The sequence below is a fragment of the Molossus molossus genome, unplaced genomic scaffold, assembly GCF_014108415.1.
Source record: "Molossus molossus isolate mMolMol1 unplaced genomic scaffold, mMolMol1.p scaffold_m16_p_1, whole genome shotgun sequence".
In the NCBI taxonomy this organism is placed as follows: domain Eukaryota; kingdom Metazoa; phylum Chordata; class Mammalia; order Chiroptera; family Molossidae; genus Molossus; species Molossus molossus.
Genome location: NW_023425344.1, coordinates 59,800,595 through 59,824,152, shown reverse-complemented (window position 1 = coordinate 59,824,152; position 23,558 = coordinate 59,800,595). Strand labels below are relative to the sequence as shown.

At 35.4% G+C, this 23,558-nt stretch overlaps 1 protein-coding gene across 2 annotated transcripts in view; it reads right to left on the bottom strand.

Moving 5' to 3' along the window:
* Nucleotides 1-23,558, bottom strand: part of CFAP299 (cilia and flagella associated protein 299) — a 619,623-nt gene that overhangs the window by 243,404 nt on the left and 352,661 nt on the right. The gene's annotated exons all lie outside the window — the stretch shown is intronic.

Sequence of the window (23,558 nt, the reverse complement as noted above, 5' to 3'; positions counted from 1 at the left end):
TTTAAGAGAATAAAATAATAAGATATACTATCATTTCAACAGATGTAGGCAAAACATTAGACACATTTGCTATCTATTCATGACAAAAACTATCATTTAATCAGTTATGAAAAGGAACTTTTTCAGCATGATAAAGAGTATCTATGAAAAACCTATAGCAAGCATCAGACTTAAAAGTGAAAGACTGAATGCTATCCCCTAAGATCAGGAACAAGGAAGGATAGATGAGTACTATCAACATGACTGAATTAGAGGCCCTCACCAGTACAATAAAGAAAGAGAAGTAAAACATACTCAGGTTGAAAGGGGAGAAATATAACTTTGTTTATTCAAAGAAAACATTATTGTGTACATAGAAATTCCTAAACACTCTACTAAAACAACTGTGTCTCAGTGGTTGAGCACTGACCCATGCACCAAGAAGTTATTGGTTTGATTCTTGGTCAGGGCATATGCCCAGGTTATGGGCCAAATCCCCAGCTGGGGGCATGCAGGAGGCAGCCAATCAATATTCTCTCTCATCAATGTCCCTCTCTCTCTCTTCCTTTTTTATTTATTTTTAAATCAATAAAGAAAAAAAAGTTAAGCCCTGGACAGTTTTGTTCCGCGGTTAGAGTGTTGGCCTGTGGTCCAGAGAGACCTGGGTTCGCTTCCCGCTAAGGGCATGTACCTCGGTTGCAGTTTGTCCCTGGCCCTGGTGAGTCATGCGGATGGCAGCCACTCGATGTGTCTCTTTCACGTCGATGTTTCTCTCTCTCTCCTCCTCTCTCTCCCTCCCATTCTATCTGAACAAATAATGGAAAAAAATGTCCTCGGGTGAGAATAAAAAAATAAAAGAAAAAAAGTTTAAAAAAAAAAAGAAAACTCAATATTGCTGAGATGTCAGTCTCCCTCAATTAATCCATAGACTCAATACAATTTCAACTAAAACCATAGCAATTTGTTAAAATTGGCAAAGTAATTATAAAACTTGTGTAGAAATGCAAAGAATCTAATACAAAGGCATTTTTCATAACAATTTTACAGTAATTTAAAATAGAATCCAGCAAATCTTATAAGAAAAACACCAACCATCAGTTTTTCTCAATTGAATTTCTCTATGAAGAGAAATCATTTGAATTGTAAATAGTACGTTGAATCCAACAAAGAAAATGTCAGGCATTGTGTGGGATTTACCTAGAATACACTCACATAAAGAGCAAAATGACAAAGAATGTGTCTGTTTCCTTGTGAATGGACTCTAATCTAGGTGGTCTGCAAAGACAATAAAAATTTAAAAAGCATAAGCACAGATTGATAAGCTCTTTCTTTCTAGCCAGCTCAATAGGAGACTGATTAAAATCTATCAGGAAAACCTTGTGTATGTATCAAATGGTAAACTATGAAAATCACCCCACATAAAGCAACTTAACTGAAAACATTGCCAAGAGTTGTCTGCTAGGGAGCCGCTGCCACCTAGATATACCAGTAGAGTTATTAGTCCTGATTTTTATTGATATGGGTCTAGACATCCTGATTTAGAACCGATAGTTTTAAGCTTAAACTGAAATATCTCCTTGTTTATAGCAGAATTGTAGTACTAATTCAGTAATTAAAAAAAAAATAATCTGAATTAGAATCAGTAGTTGGAATCTAAACTCAGTATTTATTTTCTTTTCTAGCTAAATACACTTAATTCAAGTTATTCTGCTTCCAACAGTGAAAAGGATCAAACTTTGTAAATACACAGAGAGCCTCTTGGAAATCATGGTTACTATTAAAAAGTAATAATAACAAGATCTTATATAGGAAATTTTTCTTTTCTTTCTTTCTTTTTTTTTTTTTATTCTGTCATCGTTTTCTGAACACCTACTATGTTCAAGCATGCAGAGGATATAAAACTTGGAGTTTTACTTGGATTTGAAAAATTCATATTCAAGTCCTTGGAGAGAAACGTAAACATGTCATATGAAACAGAGTGGAATACAATACTACCAACACTATAAGAAACTCTCTGGGATAGGAGCAACTAAATCTGAAAGTCAGGAAAGGCTTCATATAATGCTCGATAATTGAATGGGGTCTTAAACGATATGGGAGAAGATTGCAAAGAGAAAGGGTATTTTAGTTTTTTCAAGCAGACAGAACAATACAGGTATGGGATGCTTATAGGGCATGACATATTTAGAGAATGACCTGAAGTTTGTTTGGTTAGACCACTGGGTGAAGAAGTGGATAACATGGGATGGCTGTAGGTGGTAATAATGCAGTAAACGACCTTCTCAATACAAAAATCTAGGACATTATCCCTTATTTAAAACTTTTTATGGCTTATCCTTTCACTTAAAATAAATCTAACTTCCTCTTGAAGTGTGAGATGATTTGAATAATGTCTTTCCCTCCTCATCAGTGCCACACTTTTCCTTACATACTATGCTACATGACACAAAATTTTTTTAAAATATATTTACTGAGCATCTACTAGGTGCTGACTAGGTGCTGTGGATCTGTGGATGCTACAGTGAGCAAAACAGGCTCTGCCTCAGAATCTTTGTATATATTGTTTCCTTCATTAGGACACTCTTCCTTCCATTTGTTCAGTGAATAGCTTCTCTTATTATTTAGGTCTTAACTTCTATGTTCACCATAGGAAAGCATTCCCTATGCATTTGATATAATGGAGAACCTGATCATTTACTCTTTTTTTTTTCAATTTTTGCTTGTTTTTTCCCACTAGAATGTAAACTCCATGAGAAAAAGTATTTTTGACTGTTTTGTTTACTGCTGTATCAACAATGCCTAGAATGGTACCTGGCTCAGAGAAAGAAAATCAATAAGTATCTGAAATGAACAAATAAATAACATTAGCTACAGTTTACATATTTTGTACATTTGTTTTTATTTTAATTAATTTAATTTAATTTTATTTTTATTCTGCTTCCCAAATTAGAATGAAAACTCATGAGAACAGAAACTAAGTCTGTCTTATTCACCCATTATCTCCTCACCATGATAAACACAGTGATTGCAGTCTAATAAGTTCTAAATACTTGATAGATTAATAAATAGAAATAAATGGAGGAGTTAAGGAGCTAGAGAAGATGAATAAGCCATACCAAAATAGAAAATTCCCGGAGAAGAGCTCAGTATATTGTTGGTTTTGCTTCATTCTGGACAAATGAAGAAATGAGTTTAGTTTAGACAAGTTAACTTTGACAGGTCTCTGCATGTGAGTTTGGAACATGAAACTTGAATTTGGAATTCCTCAAAGAATAGATATGAAGTCTTCAGTGGTCATAAATAGAAATCACAGGAGTAAATAAGATTATCTTAGGAAATTTTGAAATACATTCTTCTCAAAATGGAGATAAAATAGAAATATAAAAAAAATGTCAGTTGATTTATTTAATTGAAGGATACCCAGCTATATCTTCATATTGTGAGGTTGAGTCTTTCTCAGGGGAGTGATTAGTCTGCTAGCTTCAGTAATAACACAGAACTATTACATATGCTCTACAAAGATTTCATTTTCAACCCTGACTTGTCCAACAGGATGAAAAGAACTCACTAATAAATGTGTTCTTACCAATAACCCCCCTATTTCACTTTTCGAAGCCCACTTGTGACTTCTATTTGTGTATACACATACCATTATATAACTTGTAAATGATATAAAGAACATTCATATGCAATTTCTTAAAATTTCTAATGCATAAAACACAACAAAGCTTAATCGACCTGAGAACTAAAGATATAGACAAGCACTGGTGAAAAGGGAACTGCCAAAGGCGGAGACCATGGAGACTTAACACGGGTGCTATGTAGCTAGTCCTATATAAGATGTCACTCAGAAACAAGCACCGAAAGGTCTAGACTATCACTAACATCATGGTCTCATAGCAAACTGCATAATTCTAAAGCAAGGAGTGACAATTTTTTCCTTTATAAGAACAGATAATAATTTTTTTTTTTTTTATCCTCACCCGAGGACATTTTTCCATTTTTTGCTCAGATAGAGTGGGAGGGAGGGAGAGAGAGAAACATTGACATGAAAGGGACACATCATGTGGTTGCCACCTGCACGACCCAACCAGGGCCGGAGACAAACTGCAACCAAGGTATGCACCCTTAGTGGGAACCGAACCCGGGTCTCTCTGGACCTCAGGCCGATGCTCTAACTGCTGAGCCAAACCGGCCAGGGCGATAATAAATATCTTAAGTTTTATGGGTCAAGACACCAAATTGAGAAAATTACTTAGATAATTACATAACAATAAAACATTTATTGATGATTCCAACAATAATAATGATAGGTTTAAATTTTTCATAAAACAGGTCTATTACTACAAGTGAAATTGCTTGTTTTTTAAAATAACATTTTGCTTATTTGGGGTTCAAATATATTGTTACCTATATCAAAATCTATTGCAAACATTCATCTGTTAATGCTGATCTGCAATGAGATTTGACATATTTCATATTCGAAAATATCTTTTCACATAGCCAGGTACTGCCAAATACTGATATCAATCATACAGCCAGTTATTGCCAAATACTGATATCCATTGCTTGGAAGGCATTGATAGAATTCTATGACATTATTCTTTTGATGTTTTTCTTTTAGTATGTTATTACATTGGAGATTAATCACTTCCAACTCAAAGTTATGTGAAGCTTCTCAATTGCACAGTTAAATGGGCTTTTAAGTATAAACATCTCCTTTGTATTTACATAGAGGTCTAAAAAACATACTGGATCTATAGTCTGAGTTAAAAAAATATATCTTCTGCAAATTTGTGTGGAAACAGAGTTCTTGCTTTTCATGTTACCTTTTGACAGCACAGGAAGTGTATAAAGCATGTTGACATCACTTGTGTGTGTGGTAGGCAAGAGTTCAAAGATGACTCCCAAGATTCCCACCCTCTGGTGTAGACACCCTGTATAATCTCTGGGATTATAAATAGGGTGGACTTTACTTCATGATTAGGCCTGATCGCGAGAGCCTGTTAAATTGAGTGTAGAGATCAGAGACAAAGGAAGTCTGAGATTTTAAGAATGAAAAGAATCTGATATGCCCTTGCTGACCTGAAGATGGAGTGGGCTATGCAGCAAGAAATGTGGGCAGTTTCTAGATGCCAAGAGTGATTCTTGGCTGAAATCATCAAGGAACCTTGATTTTCTGTCCTATTAATGGAAAGGAACTGAATTCTGTCAACAAGAAGAATGAGCTTGGAAGTGGGTTTTTCCCTAGAGCCTGCATAGGAGAATTCAGCCTGGTTGACACCTTGATTTCAGCATATAGGACTGTGAGTTAATTAATGGGTTTTGCTTTAAGCTGCCTAGTTTGTAGTAATTTATTTAGTACTTATTGATGTAGTTACATAGCAATAAAAAAGTAATATATTTGATTAAAATAATGTAAGTTATTGTTGGAATGACTTTACTGGAGAAAATTTTTCACGTGTAAGCACCATTTTGCTTGTAAGTTTAGGTTGAGTCCATTAAGAAACATATCAAGTCTTAAGCAAAGATAATTTCCAAAATCACTTGATATTTGAAAATAGTGGTTCAAAGTTGTTCTTCCTATTCAAAAAATTTCAATCTTAGCCCTTGAGTTAAAAACAAAAACTATGATAAAATTCGACCACTCTTAAGCCATTGAACTGTTGCATGGGGGGCATCTCAGGATAGCCAGTTTCTATTTCGGACAAAGATTCATCGAACTGACAATGGTCAAAGCCATAGAGCGAGTGAAGTTCACCATTAATGCTTTTGATTCAGTAATATACTAAAGATTCAAATATTTTCCACAGAGTACTTAATAATGAATAATACTTTACGCACCTTTCATTCTCACAAATTTTGTAGATTTGTACAAGTAATCCTTTGTGTTATACCGATTTGCAACACCATTAGTTACAATATCCTAGCTAATTCTACTTCAGGTTATACTGAATTAGTGTTTTCTCAACTTCTCTAAACATGTTTTGCCTACAGTTTTTTCCCATCTAGACTATTCATAGGGGATAATTGTTTACTCACTTTACACTTGGTATTGACTTCTCAAATAAACAACAATACTGAACAGTATCAGCAATATCTGTCAGCTGATCAATAACCGAGGAAACTACTCAAAATCACTTGTTTCATTTTTTCAATTGACTATTAATGTTGCTCCCAACATCCTCAATTCTTTCAGTAATTGTTATTCCAAAAAGGCTAATATGTATTCTTCATTAAGTTTATTTTCTCTGGACACATTTCTTCAGCTACTGCAATCAAACACGATTTAATTAACTCAACATCAGCAAGTGACATTTCTGACTTGACTAGCAAATGAGTAGCAGAAACTTACTTTGGTTGCATCTTCATGTTCAATTTTTACTTTAGTGAAGAAATTCTACTATGCTAAGATATTCCATTTTAATTTTCTAACTTTTCTGACTTTTGTTTTCTTATGAGTTGGGAACATTGTTGATGAGTGCTTAGTTTGGTGATGTTGACGTGTGCTATATTATTTTAGCACAACCGCAGTGCCACTGAATAATAAACACAATTCTTTGCCAATGCTGTGATATGAACATGTGCATGGCATTTGAGAGACTATAGAATTATAACAGCATCACTGTGATTGATAGTGCACTGAGCAGCAATACAAAGTGACGAGACCCCAATAGACAGTCTCCGTGTTTGTTCATTGTTGTAGATAAACAGATGTGCGTGGCTACATTCTAATAAAACTACTTATGGGTACTGTAATTTGAGTATAATTTTCATAGTTTGCCAGCCTCTGTTCTAAGCTTAAATGCTTCATGCTCATAGGCAAAACAGGGTGGGTTGTTGATCAGGGTCTCCATGTGTCACTATAGAATTCACATAAAATATGAATTAAATATGAATCTGGAAGAACATAAAATATTCATTTCAGAAAAATCATTTTACTTAAGCCTTGATGTAAGATGTATGATTAAAGAGTCAAACATCAAAGTATGTCTTGATGTACTCCTTAAGGCAGAGTTTCTTGACATTTAATCAATGAAATGAATGCAAATTAACACTCTTCCTCTAATTTTATTTCATTAGAAAACTATACTTTTAATAACTTATCCAGTGAAATTTTATTTATACTATAGTTAAGATGGAGATATTTTGGTAGGTGTTATAACTAACCAAATCAATGTTTCATGCTCATGCATGAAACTAGAGGAGTCCATATGTATATCTAATTATCTATAGAAATGTTGTCAAAAATGACTGTGACATAAACCCATTCAGTAAATATCACTCTAACAAATTAGAACTAGGACAAAGGGAAACTAGGAAACTCAGTATCACATATATGCTAAATATACACACAGTACACACAGAGAGGCCACACACAAGACACAAACACAATCTCTGTCCCTTTAGGAAGCAATTTCATATATCTGTAACATTTTATAACTTTCTTCTTATCGTTACTTGGGCTATAATTTTATGTATTGATACCTATGATTATCAGAAATTTGTATCATTGTATGTTGGAAAGGTTTTAGAAAAAGAAAATAATTTTAAATCTGATTTAAATCTTGTTTTCCCCAGAAAAATCTTTGCTTTGGCAAAATCCTTTATTCCTTGAAATTTTAAAGCTTGTACAAACTTGTGAGGCCAAGACTTAATATAAACAATTTTTCATTTGGTCCTTAGACAATACAAGGGTTGGAAATATTCTCATTTGTCTTAATTAAAATGTTCAATGTTTTAAGATATGATCACACAAACCCAACCCTCAAATCTGAGAAAAAATAAGCAATAGTTTCTTAAGACATAGCACAGACTACAACGTAACAGAGGCCAACAATGACAATATTTAAAGAATTTATTTGGGAATACTTGCTTATGAGAGCCTACATTCAAAGTCAAATTAGGTTTATAGGGAAACTATAATATGAATTTTAAAAATTCTATAGCAGCCATTTAAAGATAACATATACATCAACATACCTTAACATATGCATGTAAACATATTTGAAATATTTGTACTTGTCACTTAAAAAGAAAGAGTTTTTACTTTTGCATAAATAACATTGCTGCAATAGCAGAAATTTTTAAATAAGATAAAAAATCCCACTTTCTTAACAAATCAATATTCTTTTGCTCCCTAGTCAAAATGTACTAATTATTTTTACCAAGTCACAGTGGAAATAAAACTTTATGGTCTTGGAAAAATACAAAAATTTTTCACGTTGTCTCATCATCAAGGGTCATTTATAGTAACAGCAATGAGTAGGTAAATTCTACTTATATTTTACAGTCTCCAAATGTTGGATAAGAGACTGTTGAATTTTTAACTTTAAAAATATATTCAAGTAAGAACTGACTAAAGGAAACCAGCCAAGTGTTCACAATCATTAATTGGAGGTTGGGGTTAGGTAAGAGATAGCTTTACCTACTAGATCAATACACCAGGTCATATGGCACCCACTATGAACCAGAGTTGCTCCATGTCCCATTTTCTCTTTTCTTGGGCACACAAAAAGATTATGCGCTCAATTAGTTTCAGCCACATGACAGAGTTTCAAATAATGCAACATTAGCATAATCAAAGTCCAGCACTTTCTTTCCATGAGCCAACTTCCATGATCTTTCTCATTTTCTCACTGGAAGACAACTAACTATATGACCTTGGAAGCCATGTCTTAAACATGATAGACACTCCATTAACTTGGGTTCCTGAATGACTAAGTGGAATGGAGTATTCCCTACTCTCCACTAACCTGAAATAGCCCAGGGCTGTTTTGTGAGCAAGAAATAAACCTGTAGTTTTTAGCAATTTATAAATATTGTGGTCAATTTTTTATAGCAGTTACTATTACTCTATTATTATGTACAGGCAAAGAAGAGGTTGCATTTTCTCTTGTACTTCTTTCCAAAAAAAAAAAAAGTGGAGCTACATCTTTCCAAGACAAAAATGGGGGAACACTCTTGTCCCTCCAATGTGTGCACATCTTCTGGCTTCACTGTCATCACCATCTCTAGTTTCTACCTGAGCCTGTGGTAAAATCTAAAGACAATGGTTCTATGCTATCCTATGTATACAAAAACTGGGTGAGTTTTATCCAATTTCTATCACATCTAAAATGATTAAATACCCATTTAATTCCACAGTCTTATTTATTCTTAACTGACAACTCCAATTATATAAAACCATGTATATCGACATTTTACAAAAAAGAATGAATTAGAATTGGCTGAAACTTCCACAGTGCTTAGTACATCTGCAGATATAGTTCTATCTAGGACAGACAGGGCTGGTATGCCATGGGATTGTTTTGGCAACCAATATTTATCCATTTAATTAAAATTAAAGGCTTAAGGAAAAGCATGCTGCTTCTGCAATTTCAGGAATGTTTGATCTGTGGCCAACAATAACACTGACATGTAATTATGCCTATTATCTGCTATATCTATCGTGAACCTATCCATAATATAACTGTACAGCATCATGCCTCGTTCTTAGAAGTGAACAAAATATGAGATTCCTAAGTGCAACCTGCATCGTCTCTGTATGTATCTAATCTCAATTAGGTCTTCAATTTAATTTTGCATTCCTTGAATTCAGCTGACAACCTATCTTATTTCCCATGATAGCTATTCCAGAATTTTTCTACTCTTCTTAAGTGTCCACCTTCAACCCTGCATTTCTCATTTTCAGCACTTATGTTACTAAAGAAATGCAGGCCATCATAATGAGGTCACTCAAAATTCTTCACCTTTGACCGATCTATATCTTCATCTATATGTTCCTCCTTACTTCTCATAGCAGATGAATCATTTTCCAGTATCTTTTTAAAGCCTTATCATACACCTCCTAAACTCTAGCTACACACCCATCCTTGCTCTTGATTCAGTTTATTTTCAACAGTTTCAGGTTTTATCTATTAAGTTTCCTTTTTCCCAATAAATATAATTGTCTCTCCCTCTCCATTTATTTATTTATTCAGTCCAAAGCAAAATTCTACTATCCATAGGACAAAAAGCAGAGAAAGAGAATCTTCCTTAAAGGTTCTGAATGTTATTCAAATATCTCCTCCTTTTTGCTGACAAACTTTCAAAAGAATAATCTAGCATTTCTGCTTCTTTTCCTTCTCTAGCCACCAATTTCTTATTTTTTCTTAATCTAGATTTATGAGGAAGCGACCTGGGCATTGTCAGCTGATCATGGACAAAGGAAGCAGGAGAGCAAGGCAAGACAAAAGGACCATATGATGGAGGCAAATGTATCTACCTTGTTGGGTGTACTTGCAGGGGAGAAATGGGAGAAAAGGCTGGGAAAGTAGAATATGATTGAGTGTAAAGGGCTCTGAATATCAAGACCTATATAGCATATAAAGTGGTTTCATTGTAGTTATATGTAAGCATGTAGGAAATTCACAACCTCTAAACCCACTAGTGTAAGCGAATACACTTTAAATTCAGGAAAACAGGTAAATAGGGGAACTTAGTTATTCTTCTCAGTCCACCATGTGCTTTGCTACATACTATCACTTTTTTCTTGCTATTAACATTCTTCTGCTTATACACTAAATCTAATGATCAATGTCTTTATCACATTATGATAATTTACAGCTTTCTTTTCCAATACTGGTACTGATATTTTCATGTGTTATATTTCTCATACTATATGAAAGACAGTAAATAGAAATCTGAGTGTATATATAAGCCACTAGTTAATCACATTCTGGTTAAAAAGAATGAGAAAAACTGTTTACCATCACTTTCAAGTTTCCTATGGGCTTTTTGAGGTATAATTCTTTCACAAGGCATCTGTGAAAATAATAGGAAACTTACTGAACCAAAATTCAGTCCTAGGAAGAGGTTTTTCTCTTTTGGGAATTAAATATATATATAGTTGTGACTGTTCCTTCTGAACTTTCTCATAGAATTATGGTGCGTAATGGTGTCCTAGGTGCTTGGTGAAGTGTAAAGTCCATGAGCTGACCTGATATGTGTATAACTATCCACAGGAATTGACTGCTGACCATTGTTGATTGCTTTCTACCTTCCAGACACTGTTCTATGTGCTTTACATAAGAAAGATGGCTCAGACAAGTCACGGGTTTGGGCTAATGCGGAAGAGGCAGGATCTGCCCAGGCAGATAAATGCCTGTATCATGATCTGGCCATCACATACTTTGAACCTTTCTGAGGACAAAAGCTGCTACTTGTATGTGTCACTATCTTAAGTCTGATAAGTCTAGTAAAAATAGACTGAACAGACAACAGAGGCATCTATTTACAGGATAGTTGTTTTTACTAATTGCCACAATTTAAGGAAAAAATAACCCCAGAAAAGAGATATTATTTGTTCCCCAATAACAAACAAATATGCATGGGTCAGTTTACTTGGTCTTTAGATTAGAAAGTGGATGACATGCTCTGCAATCACTAAGCAGAAATTAGATGATTTTTTCTAAATAGACAGGAAGGGCTGACGTTATTTATACACTGGTGATTACAGAGGGACAGGTGGACAGCAATGGGGAGCAGGTCTCTTCTCACAGATTTCAGGGACCTGAGGGGAATGTGAGAACAGAGAAGAAAGGGGAGGAGATTAGAGACTTCTACAGATATTTCACTTTCGTTTACAGGCCTTAGTTTCCCATAGTTTAATTTAAACTCAATCTTATTTCTTAACATTTTCATCTTTGGTCACAAGAAAGATGCTATTACTCTGTACAGAAGGCCTAACTAAAGATATGCTGATTACCAGCATCATTTCAATAATCTAAGGGCAATATTAGCATCTTGTTGTCTTTAAGGAACTATATAGAGGGCAACTTAGCTTATTCTTTTTTTTTTTTTTTTTTTTTAGATTATTCTTTTCTTATTCTGACATTTCCCTCTGAGGTAATAGAGTATTAGTTACAGATAGTCACCAATCCAGGTCCAATCAAAGACAATTTTTGGTCAGAAAGAGCTCAGTTTAATAAACAAGAAAACCACAGATGTGATCTGGCGTTAACCTGCAGAAAGACCTATTAATTTCTTTGTTAAGTAGGCTTATGCTATATTTATGGTTGGGGGCAGGTGTAGATTCGCCTCCAGTCCCACTAAGTAAAAACAGGTCATGGAAGAAGAAATAGACTTAAGTAGGAAAAAGACAGCTGAGTATATGTCAAGCTGGAGGTTGATCTAACTATGAAGAATGGCATTAGCACAGTTTATTTCCATGATATCTTTCCAGGAAGTTAAGCATTTTTTCTTCCACTATGTCAAGTTTTCCAAGGCTAATACAGAAATACTCCATGAATCAGAATACAGACTCGGTTGGGATAGTTTCCAGTTTTTCTGATGAGGCTTATTTGTTACATGATGCAAGATTTTAAGCCTCACTAGCAATTAACTAGGATGAAATGCTTAACATAGGCAAACGTAATTGAGCCTTCATAGGCTTACTTTAAAAAATATAAAATGTAAAATATTTGCAGGGATGCATTTATTTCTTACTTAGCAGACGTTATGAGGCAAGATGGCCAGGAAAAATGCATTTAATAAAATTCCAGAATTTACCCAAATAGCAAAAACCTTAAAAGGAATAAATAAAAAAAAAAAAAAAGCTGTATGGTCTTATCTGAGTACAGTTTTCTAGAATGACCTAATCTGCACCACAGACATGTAGATTAACTTGCACTAATGCCAACATTTCAGACATTTGGTAAGGTATTTATCTTCATTCCACTTAAAAAACAGCTCAAGACTGTATATTAAAGCAGAGAAATAATTTATTTCTTCACCATTTCCAAGAGAAATTTTCTATGCCATAAATTTCTTTAATTGATAAATGTCTTTTTAAGAGAAGGAAAAAAATTAAAAACCAAATAAAGATTCATAAAATGTACATAAAAAGAGTTTCTGAAAATTGATTATTTACAAACATTGAAATATGTCCTCTTCATTGCATTAAACAAAAGTATTTCATGTGAACTTCCTAACCTTGTGATTCACTTGAGTTATTAAAAACGGCCAAGAAGATTTCTGAAAGGACATTATAAAAAAATAAATTTATTTTTGAGTCTCTTCAAGCATCACTGTAGAGTTTTTCCACTCCACCTCATTCTCCCACCTGTTTGGAAAGATATGTCCTGGCGGTGTGTCTAGGCCCTAATATCATTCCTAACCACATGCAAATTGAATTCCAGCCTCATAGCATCAAATCTCTGAGGAATAAAATCTGGCCACATACAAAGAACACAAACTGTTCCTTAACAAGATGGCAGGTATTTGGCGCATGGTTTGGGTTTTGTTTAAACAAGCTGATTAGCAGTATCACGTTGGCAAGTTCATTGTTTATAATCATTCTATTCCACTTGCCTATAAAATGTAGAAGCACACAGTCAGTTTTATAAGCCTGGTAAGAATCAATTGGGATTTTTTCCTCTAGAGTAAATGCTGCATAGCTAAAAATGAGGGAGAAAAAAAAGATAATTTAAGTGCAAGAGATTTTAAAGCCCACCAACACTGCTGTAAGAAAAAGGTTTCTGCTAACAATTATCTCATTAACCACACTCAAACTTCTGTGGAAAAAAAAAATTAGACACGTCAGTAAATCTCAGTATATTTCCTGCTTAAAATGTGTGTAGATAAATGGACTCACATCTAGAATTATTAGTTTTCAATATCACTTCTAATCCTTCTCTCCAAATGAGTCTCAGCACTATCTGGAAAGCTCCAACACATATAGGTATTTTTTAGGATGCAGTAAGTTATTAAACATGTCTGATGACTGCTGTTTGACAATTGAATATTAGGACTCAGACATTTTTAATACAAATAATCTCACTTGTATTTTCACAGGAAAAGAGTTATGAGAAATCATTTTTCTATATCCACTTACTCATTTAATATCTTCCTTTCTAATCCAACCCAAAGATTCTTAAACCATGTCCTCAACCATTTGATGCTCTTGATTTTTTCATCTGCATTTTTAATTCTAATTCCTACCACTTTTTTTAGGATCATTGTCCATTATTCACTTTATTTCAAGTATTAGAAGCAAAATAGTACAGTGCTTAGAGACATGAAATCGGATACCTGGCAGTCCTGGGTTCAAGGCTACGCACTCCAGCTTAGCTTCCCAAACCCCAAGCTTCCTCATCTAGTACCCATGTTATTTGGTTTTGAGGCTCCAGTGAGATCATTCATGTAGGTGTTCAGGATAGTGGCTGACACAAAATAAATACGAAGTATGTATTTCCATTAGTAAATCATTAATATCAGTTTTCATTGGGATTTTTATTGTTTCCTTTCCTTGTCCTCTTCTGACTTTGTATTAGCTTAGTCTATAAATATATTAAATGTATCCCATTTTTATTTAAAATATTTTAAAATTCTAGTTTAAAAGAATTTACTTAAAATAATTCTTCCTGGAGGAAGACAACAGTGGTCAGGACTAGAGCAAGGGTGAGTGTGTGATAGAGTGAGTGAGTGTGAGAGAGTGTGAGTAGATGTGAGTGTGGACGAGCAACCTTGAGCAGTGAAGAAACGCGGGCAGAGGGTTCCCGTGCTGTGGATGGGGAGCAGCAGGCTACTGTGGTAAGCTGTTCGTCAGGGTTCTTATCTCTGCATGGCAGAAGGCCCTGCCATTTTGGAAGATCTCTGGACTTTTCTGGGAGGGGGCATCGCAAGCGGCTAGGGCCCAATGACCTGAGCCCACCAGTGCATCTCGCACCATTGGACCAGTGGACCCTGCTGAGTCAACACAGAGCAGTACACAGTAGCAGCGCTGTCAAGGTGCCTGCTGCAGAAGCTGCAAGTGGCTGGGAGCCCAGCACCATCCCCCACAGTAGCAGCCTGATCAGAGCCGAGAAACACCCATAGCTTGGGAGCAGACATCCATCACCAGGCAGCAGCACAGATCAGCAGCTGAGACTCATCCCCAATAGCATCAGCAGAGGCTGAGTAGGAGCAGAGCCCCACAAGGCAGCAGCATTTCCCAGGAGCCAGCAGTGGGACCTGGGGCTCCAGTGGGGTCTGCAGGATCCAGCAGTAATGCTTACCAGGACAGACCAATACCAGCTGCCAGTTATCAATCCTTCAGGACCCACAGCAGGCAAGAGATGCCACACACCAGAACAGTCTGGGAGGCACAGAAGCCTTATTTGATACATACTGACCTGCCTACACATCCCAACATCCCTCACTGAGTCTGGAACTACTAGACGGCTAAAATGGGGAGACAAAGAAACAACACCCAAATGAAAGAAAAGGAGGAATCACCAGAAAAAGGACTACATAAAATGGAAGAAAGCAATGAGAACTACAAGCAACTTATTAAAAATTATAAAGAGCTCAGCAGAAACTACATCATCTTAAGAAAAGAAGTAGAAGCTATGAATAAAAATCAAGAGGAAATAAAGAACAACGTAGCTGATATGAAAAATACCTTAGAAGGATTCAATGGTTCATTAGAACAAGCTGAAGACCAAATCAGTGAGTTAGAACACAAGGTAGGAAAAAACACCCAAATAGAGCAGCAAATGGGGAAAAATATTAAAAAACAGGAGGAGAGTTTAAGGGAGCTTTGAGAAAATACAAAGCATAACAACATTTACATCATAGGGGTACCAGAAGGAGAAGATTCAGAGAAAGAGAGAAACTGTTTGAAGAAATAATGACAGAAAACTTCCCTAATTCGAAGAAGGAAAAAGTCACACAAGTCCTGGAAACACAGAGAGTCTCAAGCTAGATAAACCCCAAAAGACCCACAGCTAGACACATCATAATTAAAATGGCAAACATTAAAGACAAAGAAAGAATCTTAAAGGAAGTAAGAGACAGACGGAAAGTTATCTACAAGGGAGCTCCCATCAGACTTTCAGCTGATCTCTTAATAGAAACACTGCAGGCAAGAAGGGAGTGGCATGAAGTGTACAAAGTAATGAAAGGCAAGGATGTGAATCCAAGACAACTCTATCCAGCAAGGCTTGCATTCAAAATTGAAGGTGAAATAAAGAGCTTCACAGACAAAAAAAAACAAACCACAAAACAAAGGAATTTACTACCACCAAACAAGCACTGCAAGAAATGCTCAAGAGACTGCTGTAAAAAGAAGAAAAAGAAAGAGAGAGAGAGAGAGAGAGAGAGAGAGAGAGAGAGAGAGAGAGAAACACAGGCATAAAATAAAAATGGCAACTAATAAGTATGTATCAGTAATAACCTTAAATGTAAGTGGCTTAAATGCCCCAGTCAAAAGACATAGGGTAGCTGATTGGATAAGAAAACATGACTCGCCCTAGTTGGTTTGGCTCAGTGGTTGGAGTGTCGACCTAGGGACCAGAGAGTCCCAGGTTTGGTTCCCGCTAGGGGCATGTACCAAAAATTAATAAATAAATAAATAAATGAATAAAAGAAAACATGACCCATATATATGCTGTCTACAAGAGACCCACCTCACAACAAAAGACACACACAGGATGAAAGTGAAGGGATGGAAAAAAATTTTCTAGGCAAATGGAAATGGAATAAAAAGTTGGTATAGCAATACTCAAATCGAATAAGATAGACTTCAAAACAAGGGCTATAATAAGACACAAAGAGGGTCATTACATAATTTTAAAAGGAACAGTCCAACAAGAGGATATAACCCTGGTAAACATATATGCACCAAACATAGGAGCACCAAAATATATTTAAAAATTTCTGGAGGACTTCAAAGGAGAGATTGATAGCAATAAAATCATAATAGGTGAATTTAACACCCCACTGACACGAATGGATATATCTTCTAGACAAAAAATTAACAGGGACACACAGTCCTTAAATGACCAACTAGATCAGCTAGATTTAATTAATATTTACAGAACATTTCACCCCAAAGTTGCAGAATATACATTCTTCTCAAGTGCACACAGGACATTCTCAAAGATAGACCATATGTTAGGACACAAAGTAAATCTCTACAAATTCAAGATTGAAATCATATTAACCATCTTTTCGAATCACAATGGCATAAAACTAAAAAAAACAATTACAACAAAAACATGCATAAACATTCAAACACATGGAGGCTAAATAGCATGTTATTACACAACAAATGGGTCACCAAGGAGATCAAGGAAGCAATTAAAAGCTTCCTGGAAACCAATGAAAATGAACACACAACAACACAAAATCTATGGGACACAGCGAAAGCAGTCCTGAGAGTGAAGTTCATAGCAGTACAGGCCTACCTCAAGTAACAAAAAAAATTTCTAATTGTCTTTCTCACCCTACATCTCAAAGAACTAGAAAGTAAACAAAAACAAAGATTGAGAAAAAGTAGAAGGAAGGACTTAGTGAAGGTCAGAGCAGAAGTAAATGACATAGAAACTAAAACAAAACAAGACAAAACAAAAAAAAATTTAAAAGATCAATGAAACAAAGAGCTGCTTTTTTGAAAAGATAAACAAGATTGATGGACCCTTAGCTAGACTCACCAAGAAACAAAAATAGAAGACCCAAATCAACAAAATCAGAGACAAAAGGAAAATAACAACTGACACCACAGAAATACAAAGGATCATTAAAACATACTACAAACAATTATATGCCAACAAATTGGACAATCTAGGCAAAATAAACAAATTTCTAGAAACAGAGTCTCCCAAAACTGAACCGGGAAGAGATAGAAAACTTGAACAGACCAATAACAACTAAGGAAATTGAAGATATCATCAAGAAACTCCCAGCAAACAAAAGCCCAGGCCAAGATGGCTTCAAAGGAGAGTTTTACCGAATATTCAAAGAGATCTAACACCCATCCTCCTCAAATTATTCAAAAAAATTCAATAAGATGAAAGACTTCAAACTCATTTTATAAGGCCAACATAATTCTAATTTCAAAACCAGAATAAGACACTACAAATAAAGAAAACTACAGGCCAATATCCCTGATAAACACTGATGCCAAAATCCTGAACAAAATATTAGCAAATCAGATCCACGAATACATCAAAAAAATTATTCATCATGATCAAGTGGGATTCATCCCAGGGATGCAAGGATGGTACAATATCTGCAAATCAATACATGTGACATACCACATAAACAAAATGAAAGATAAAAAACATATTATCATATCAATAGATGCTGAAAAAGCATTTGATAAAATCCAGCACCCATTTTTTATAAAAACACTTCGCAATGTGGAAATAGAAGGATCGTATCTTGACATAATAAAGGCAATATATAAAAAACCTACAGCCAACATCATACTCAATGAGCAAAAACTACAAGCATTTTCCTTAAGAACAGGAACAAGACAGGGATGCCCACTCTCACCACTCTTATTTAACATAGTACTGGAAGTCTTAGCCAAAGCAATCAGACAGGAAGAAAAAATAAAAGGGATCCAAATTGGAAAGGAGGAAGTAAAACTGTCAATATTTGCCGATGACATGATACTGTACATGGAAAAATCCTAAAGACTCCATAAAAAATCTACCACATTTAATAAATGAATTTGGCAAAGTAGCAGGATACAAAATTAATGTCAAGAAATCAACAGCATTCTTGTACACTAACAACAAATTCAATGAAAGAGAAATTACAAAAGCAACCCATTTACCATTATAGCAAGACAATTAAGATACCTAGGAATAAACTTAACCAAAGAAGTAAAGAACCTATGCACAAAAGCTACAGGTCACTGAAAAAAGAAATAGAAGAAGATATAAAAAAATGGAAGCATAGACCTTGTTCCTGGATTGGAAGAATTAACATCATTAAAATGTCCATACTACCCAAAGCAATCTACAGATTCAATGCAATCCCCAACAAAATACCAACGACATATTTCACAAAACTATAACAAATACTCCAAAAGTTTATATGAAACTACAAAAGACCCTGAATAGGTACAACAATCTTAAAAAAGAAGAACAAAGTAGGAGGGATCAAAATACTGGATATCAGGTTATACTACAAATCCATAGTAATAAAAACAGCCTGGTATTGGCACATGAATAGGCATATAGATCAATGGAACAGAACAGAGAACCCGGAAATTGACCTAAGTCATTATGCTCAATTAATATTTGACAAAGATGGCAAGAGCATACAGTGGAGTAAAGAGAGCCTCTTCAATAAATGGTGTTGGGAAAATTGGACAGCTACATGCAAAAAAATGAAGCTACACCATCAACTTACACCATACACAAGAATAAACTCAAAATGGATAAAAGACCTATATGTGACTCATGAATCCATAAAAATCCTAGAAGAAAATGTAGGCAACAAAATTTCCAACACCACATGCAGCAGAATTTTCACTGATACAATGGCTCAGGCAATAGAAATGAAGGGAAAAACTAAACTAAAAAGCTTCTGCACATCCAAAGAAACAACCATCAAAATGGAAAGGGAACCCACTATATGGGAGAGCATAATTGCCAATGATACATCAGATAAGGGGCTAATTTCCAAAATATGTAGAGTACTCATACAACTCAACAAAAGGAAGACAAAGAACCCAATTAAAAAATGGGGAGAGGACCTAAATAGACACCTCTCCAAACAGGACATACAAATGGCCAAGAGACATATGAAAAAAATGCTCGTCACTAATTATCAGAGAGATGCTAATTAAAACAACTATGAACCACCACCTCACACCTGCCAGAATGGCGGCCATCGACAAATCATCAAACAACAAGGGCTGATGAGGGTGTGGAGAAAAGGGGACTCTAATACACTGCTGGTGGGAATGCAGACTGGTGCAGCCACTATGGAAAGCAGTACAGTGTTATCTCAAAAAATTAAAAATTGAACTGCTATTTGACCCAGTGATCCCACTTCTACGAAAATACCCTAAGAAATCTGAAACACTAATCAGAAAGAAGATATGTACCCCTATGTTCATAGCAGCGATATTTACAATCACTAATAGTGGAAACAGTCCAAGTGTCCATCAATAGATGAGTGGATAAAAAAGCTGTGGTACATATACACAATGAAATACTATACAGCCATAAGAAAGGAAGATCTCTTATCCTTTGAGACATGGAGGGACCTGGAAAGTATTATGCTAAGTGAAATAAGCCAGTCAGAGAAAGACAAATATCATATAATCTCACTTACTTGTGGAATAAAATGAACCAAACAAGCTGAGGAGCAAAATAGACCCAAAGACATGGAAGTGGGGTGCAGACTGACAAACCTCAGAAGAGGTAGATGTGGGGGGAGGCAAGAGATAAACCACAGAACTTATACGCATGTATGTGTAAACAAGGACATAGACAATAATGCTGCACGGGGGGGGGGGGTGGTGGAGCGAGATTGGGAGGAGGGTGTCAATGGAGGAAAAAAGGAGAAACATCTTTAACAAAAATAAATAAAATAATTCTTCCTCTCTTTGGTTAATGCCATACTTATTTTCCTTCTCATCTACAACTTCTTGAAATAATAGGCTAGACATCCTGTCACCACATTTTCATTTTATTTATTCCTGAACAGAGTTGCTGTACAGCACCCCAACCATGTCCCCAACCCTAGCATATTTTTTAGAAGGCAATCTTATCTACTCACATTTTTCTAGCCAGAGTCCTTGCTACAACCACAGACTCATCTTCGGGCTGTATGCTGCTACCCTGATAGCTGACTGGCACCTAAAACTCAGTAAGTCTAAGTCAAAACACTACCTTAGATTTCAGTTTGCTTTGCCTATTCTATTGACTATTTTAGTTTTTAGCACTCCTACCATCTACTTGCTAATATTAAAATAATAAGTATTATGTTAACTACAAACTATAGCAGCAATAACTAAAGCTATTTGAATGTTTATGGCAAGCATTGGTCTAAGTATTTAGAAATACTAATTCAGTGTTCACAAAAATCCTACGAAGTAATTATTATCATTATCTGATAAAGTGCAGGCTTAAGTAATTCACATAGCTAGTAAGTAATAAATCCAGGTATTCCTTTGAAGCCTACCCTTTATTACATTGATTTCAGCTTGGAAGCCAGAAAGATGAAAGTCATCTTTAACTTCTCAGTTGCCTTCACTTTATTGAGTTAGCACCAAATTCTGCTCATTTTAGCTCCTATACACCTACCAAATTGATCTATTTAAATTCTCATTTTATCTCATCTACGATTGCTACATTCTTTTCTTCTAGTTCTTTTCAATATATCTAGTTCTATCCTGCCAAAAAGATCTGTCTAATATTAAATTCTGATGAGTTAATTCCCTGCTTCAGTGGTTCCCAAAGAGTTTGAGAATAAAAACCAAGTTTCACTATACAGATATTGTTTACCTCTTCAATGCTAACTCTTGTCATGTTTATCCCTACATTTAATATCCCGGGAGAACTGCCATCCCAAACTTAGTCTAGGCTGTGGTGAGGGCTGGCATGTGAGTTCAGACTCTAGCAGAGTCTAAGAGCAGGTCACTTAAGAACTTCTTGGGAGAATTCAAACTTAGGGACAATTTTTTAAAAAATCAATAACTGGCCAAAAAATAACACAGGACATTAGGTGTCAAGGTAAGTTTAAAAGATAACATGATGAGTTAAACTTTGTAAATACTGAATTTGAGGAGCCAGTGGCAAATCCATATGTCAATGTTCAATAAACAAACTTGTAACTAGTAACACAGTCCTAGATTTAAGAGGTAAGGAATTGTTTCAAATATAGCACATTGACCATCTCTTCAACTGTTCTTTGGAACTTGACTACGTGTAACAATTGAAGAAACTATAAAATATTAGCTAATAGCATCTTGATACTACTTAAAATTTTTTTAAATCAGAGGAGAGAAGGTCACCCTCCTCTTTCCCATTTTGTCACATATTGCTTCTCATCTTGGGCACCATGTGGATTCAGGGTGTCTCTAGTACTGTCTGGTGGAAGAGTAATTGTACTTTCTGCATCTGGAAGGATTGTGGCAACTGATGGGGAACTGTGAAGTCTGGGGAAGCACCCATAGATAACATGGTATCTGTTGCAGGAGCAATGAAGTGCTATAAGGTGAAATGCTGACAGGCCATCCATGGACCAGCAGAGACACTACCATGCCCAACAAAGCTTATGCAGAACTTATTTGGAACAAAGTTTTATATACATGTTTGAGATAATGTTGACTAATCTCAGACATAACTAGGATGCTGGGGGTGGGAATCAATATACCGCTGTGGGCTCTGGAAGCCTAAGGCACTTATTAGAAAGAAGGAAGAAGGAGAAGAATTTAAGCATCACTGTTAAATAACTTCTTTGGTACCAATAAGCTTATGGGGTCTAAGAAAATTCAAATTATGCCAGAATTATTAAACATTTGGTAATTTTCCCAATATACTTGACCTGCTTACTGTTCTAACCCACATCTGTGCTGGAAATTTTGCAGCATATGTTGTAAAGTCTTTGAAGGCAATGCTAATCTCACCTAAAATAATGCTCAGTACATAGTAGGCACCTAAAAATATTTAATAGACACAATTAAATACAAGTTGAGAAAGAAGTTCAATCAATTTAACTTATTAAGAAATTCAAAAGCAGTAGACTCTTTCATCCATTCATTCTTTTGTTTATTCAAAAGCATCTCTGGAATCTAGCACTGGGCTAGATTCTAGAGATGTACTGGTACAAAACACACAATATTTGTCTTTAAGGAGCTTATTGTGCTATAAAACAGTAATGGCAACTCCAAATTGGGGTACTTATGATGGGATAGTCACTATGATAGTGTCTATAAATAAACGGCCTCATTTAAGTCTCACAACATAAAGACAAAATTTCTATTATTTCTCCCATTTTATAAGAAGTGGTCATTCAGTGATTAAGGTGATTTTTCCAAAGTCACACAGCTTGTATTTTCAAAGCCAGAATTTGTAGTCTATTTTAGGTTAATGCTAGCATTCCTCACCTTTCATCATTCAGCTATGACAGACAATTTTTTGTCATATCAGGTACTATTTTCCTTTAAATAGATTTACTTGGACTTGTCTAGAGCAATAATGTCTGTAAAATCATTAATTTGATTTGTTAGTTACTTATTTTTTCATAATATGCATTAAAGTAAATATTTTTTAAAAAAGTTTTCCCTCATTCTACCCCAAATTATCTTGAGTGTCACTTTGAACACATCTGAGGGTATACTGCCTGACATCATGTTAACCTCACATGAATTGAAGGACCAAAGTGAATCCAGGTAGCAGCAACCACAAATCTAGTTCTTATCTGCTACCATTGTGAGAAATCTAGTTGTTATGATCCCTCTCACCTTTCACCATGGTCCAAAGCTGCTATTCATCAAGACTAAGAGGTGTTCATGACCCATTCCAGCAAGTGGTCTCCACTGCTGCCATCCAGTGTCACTGAGGTTTAGCCTAGATTGTGTAGGTTCATAACACCAAGTTTAAAGTATAAAACAAATTGCTTCTTTGCAGAAATGGTCACTATGATTTATGTCTAGTACCCCCACCCTCATCTCATAATACTTTTCCCAGTGCTCACTATAGTCCAAGCAACACTAAACTCTTAGTATTCTTCACACACATGTAGCTCATTTATGCCTCAAGGTCTTCACATGTACTGTTCCTTCTGCTGAGAATACTTTCATCAGTTCT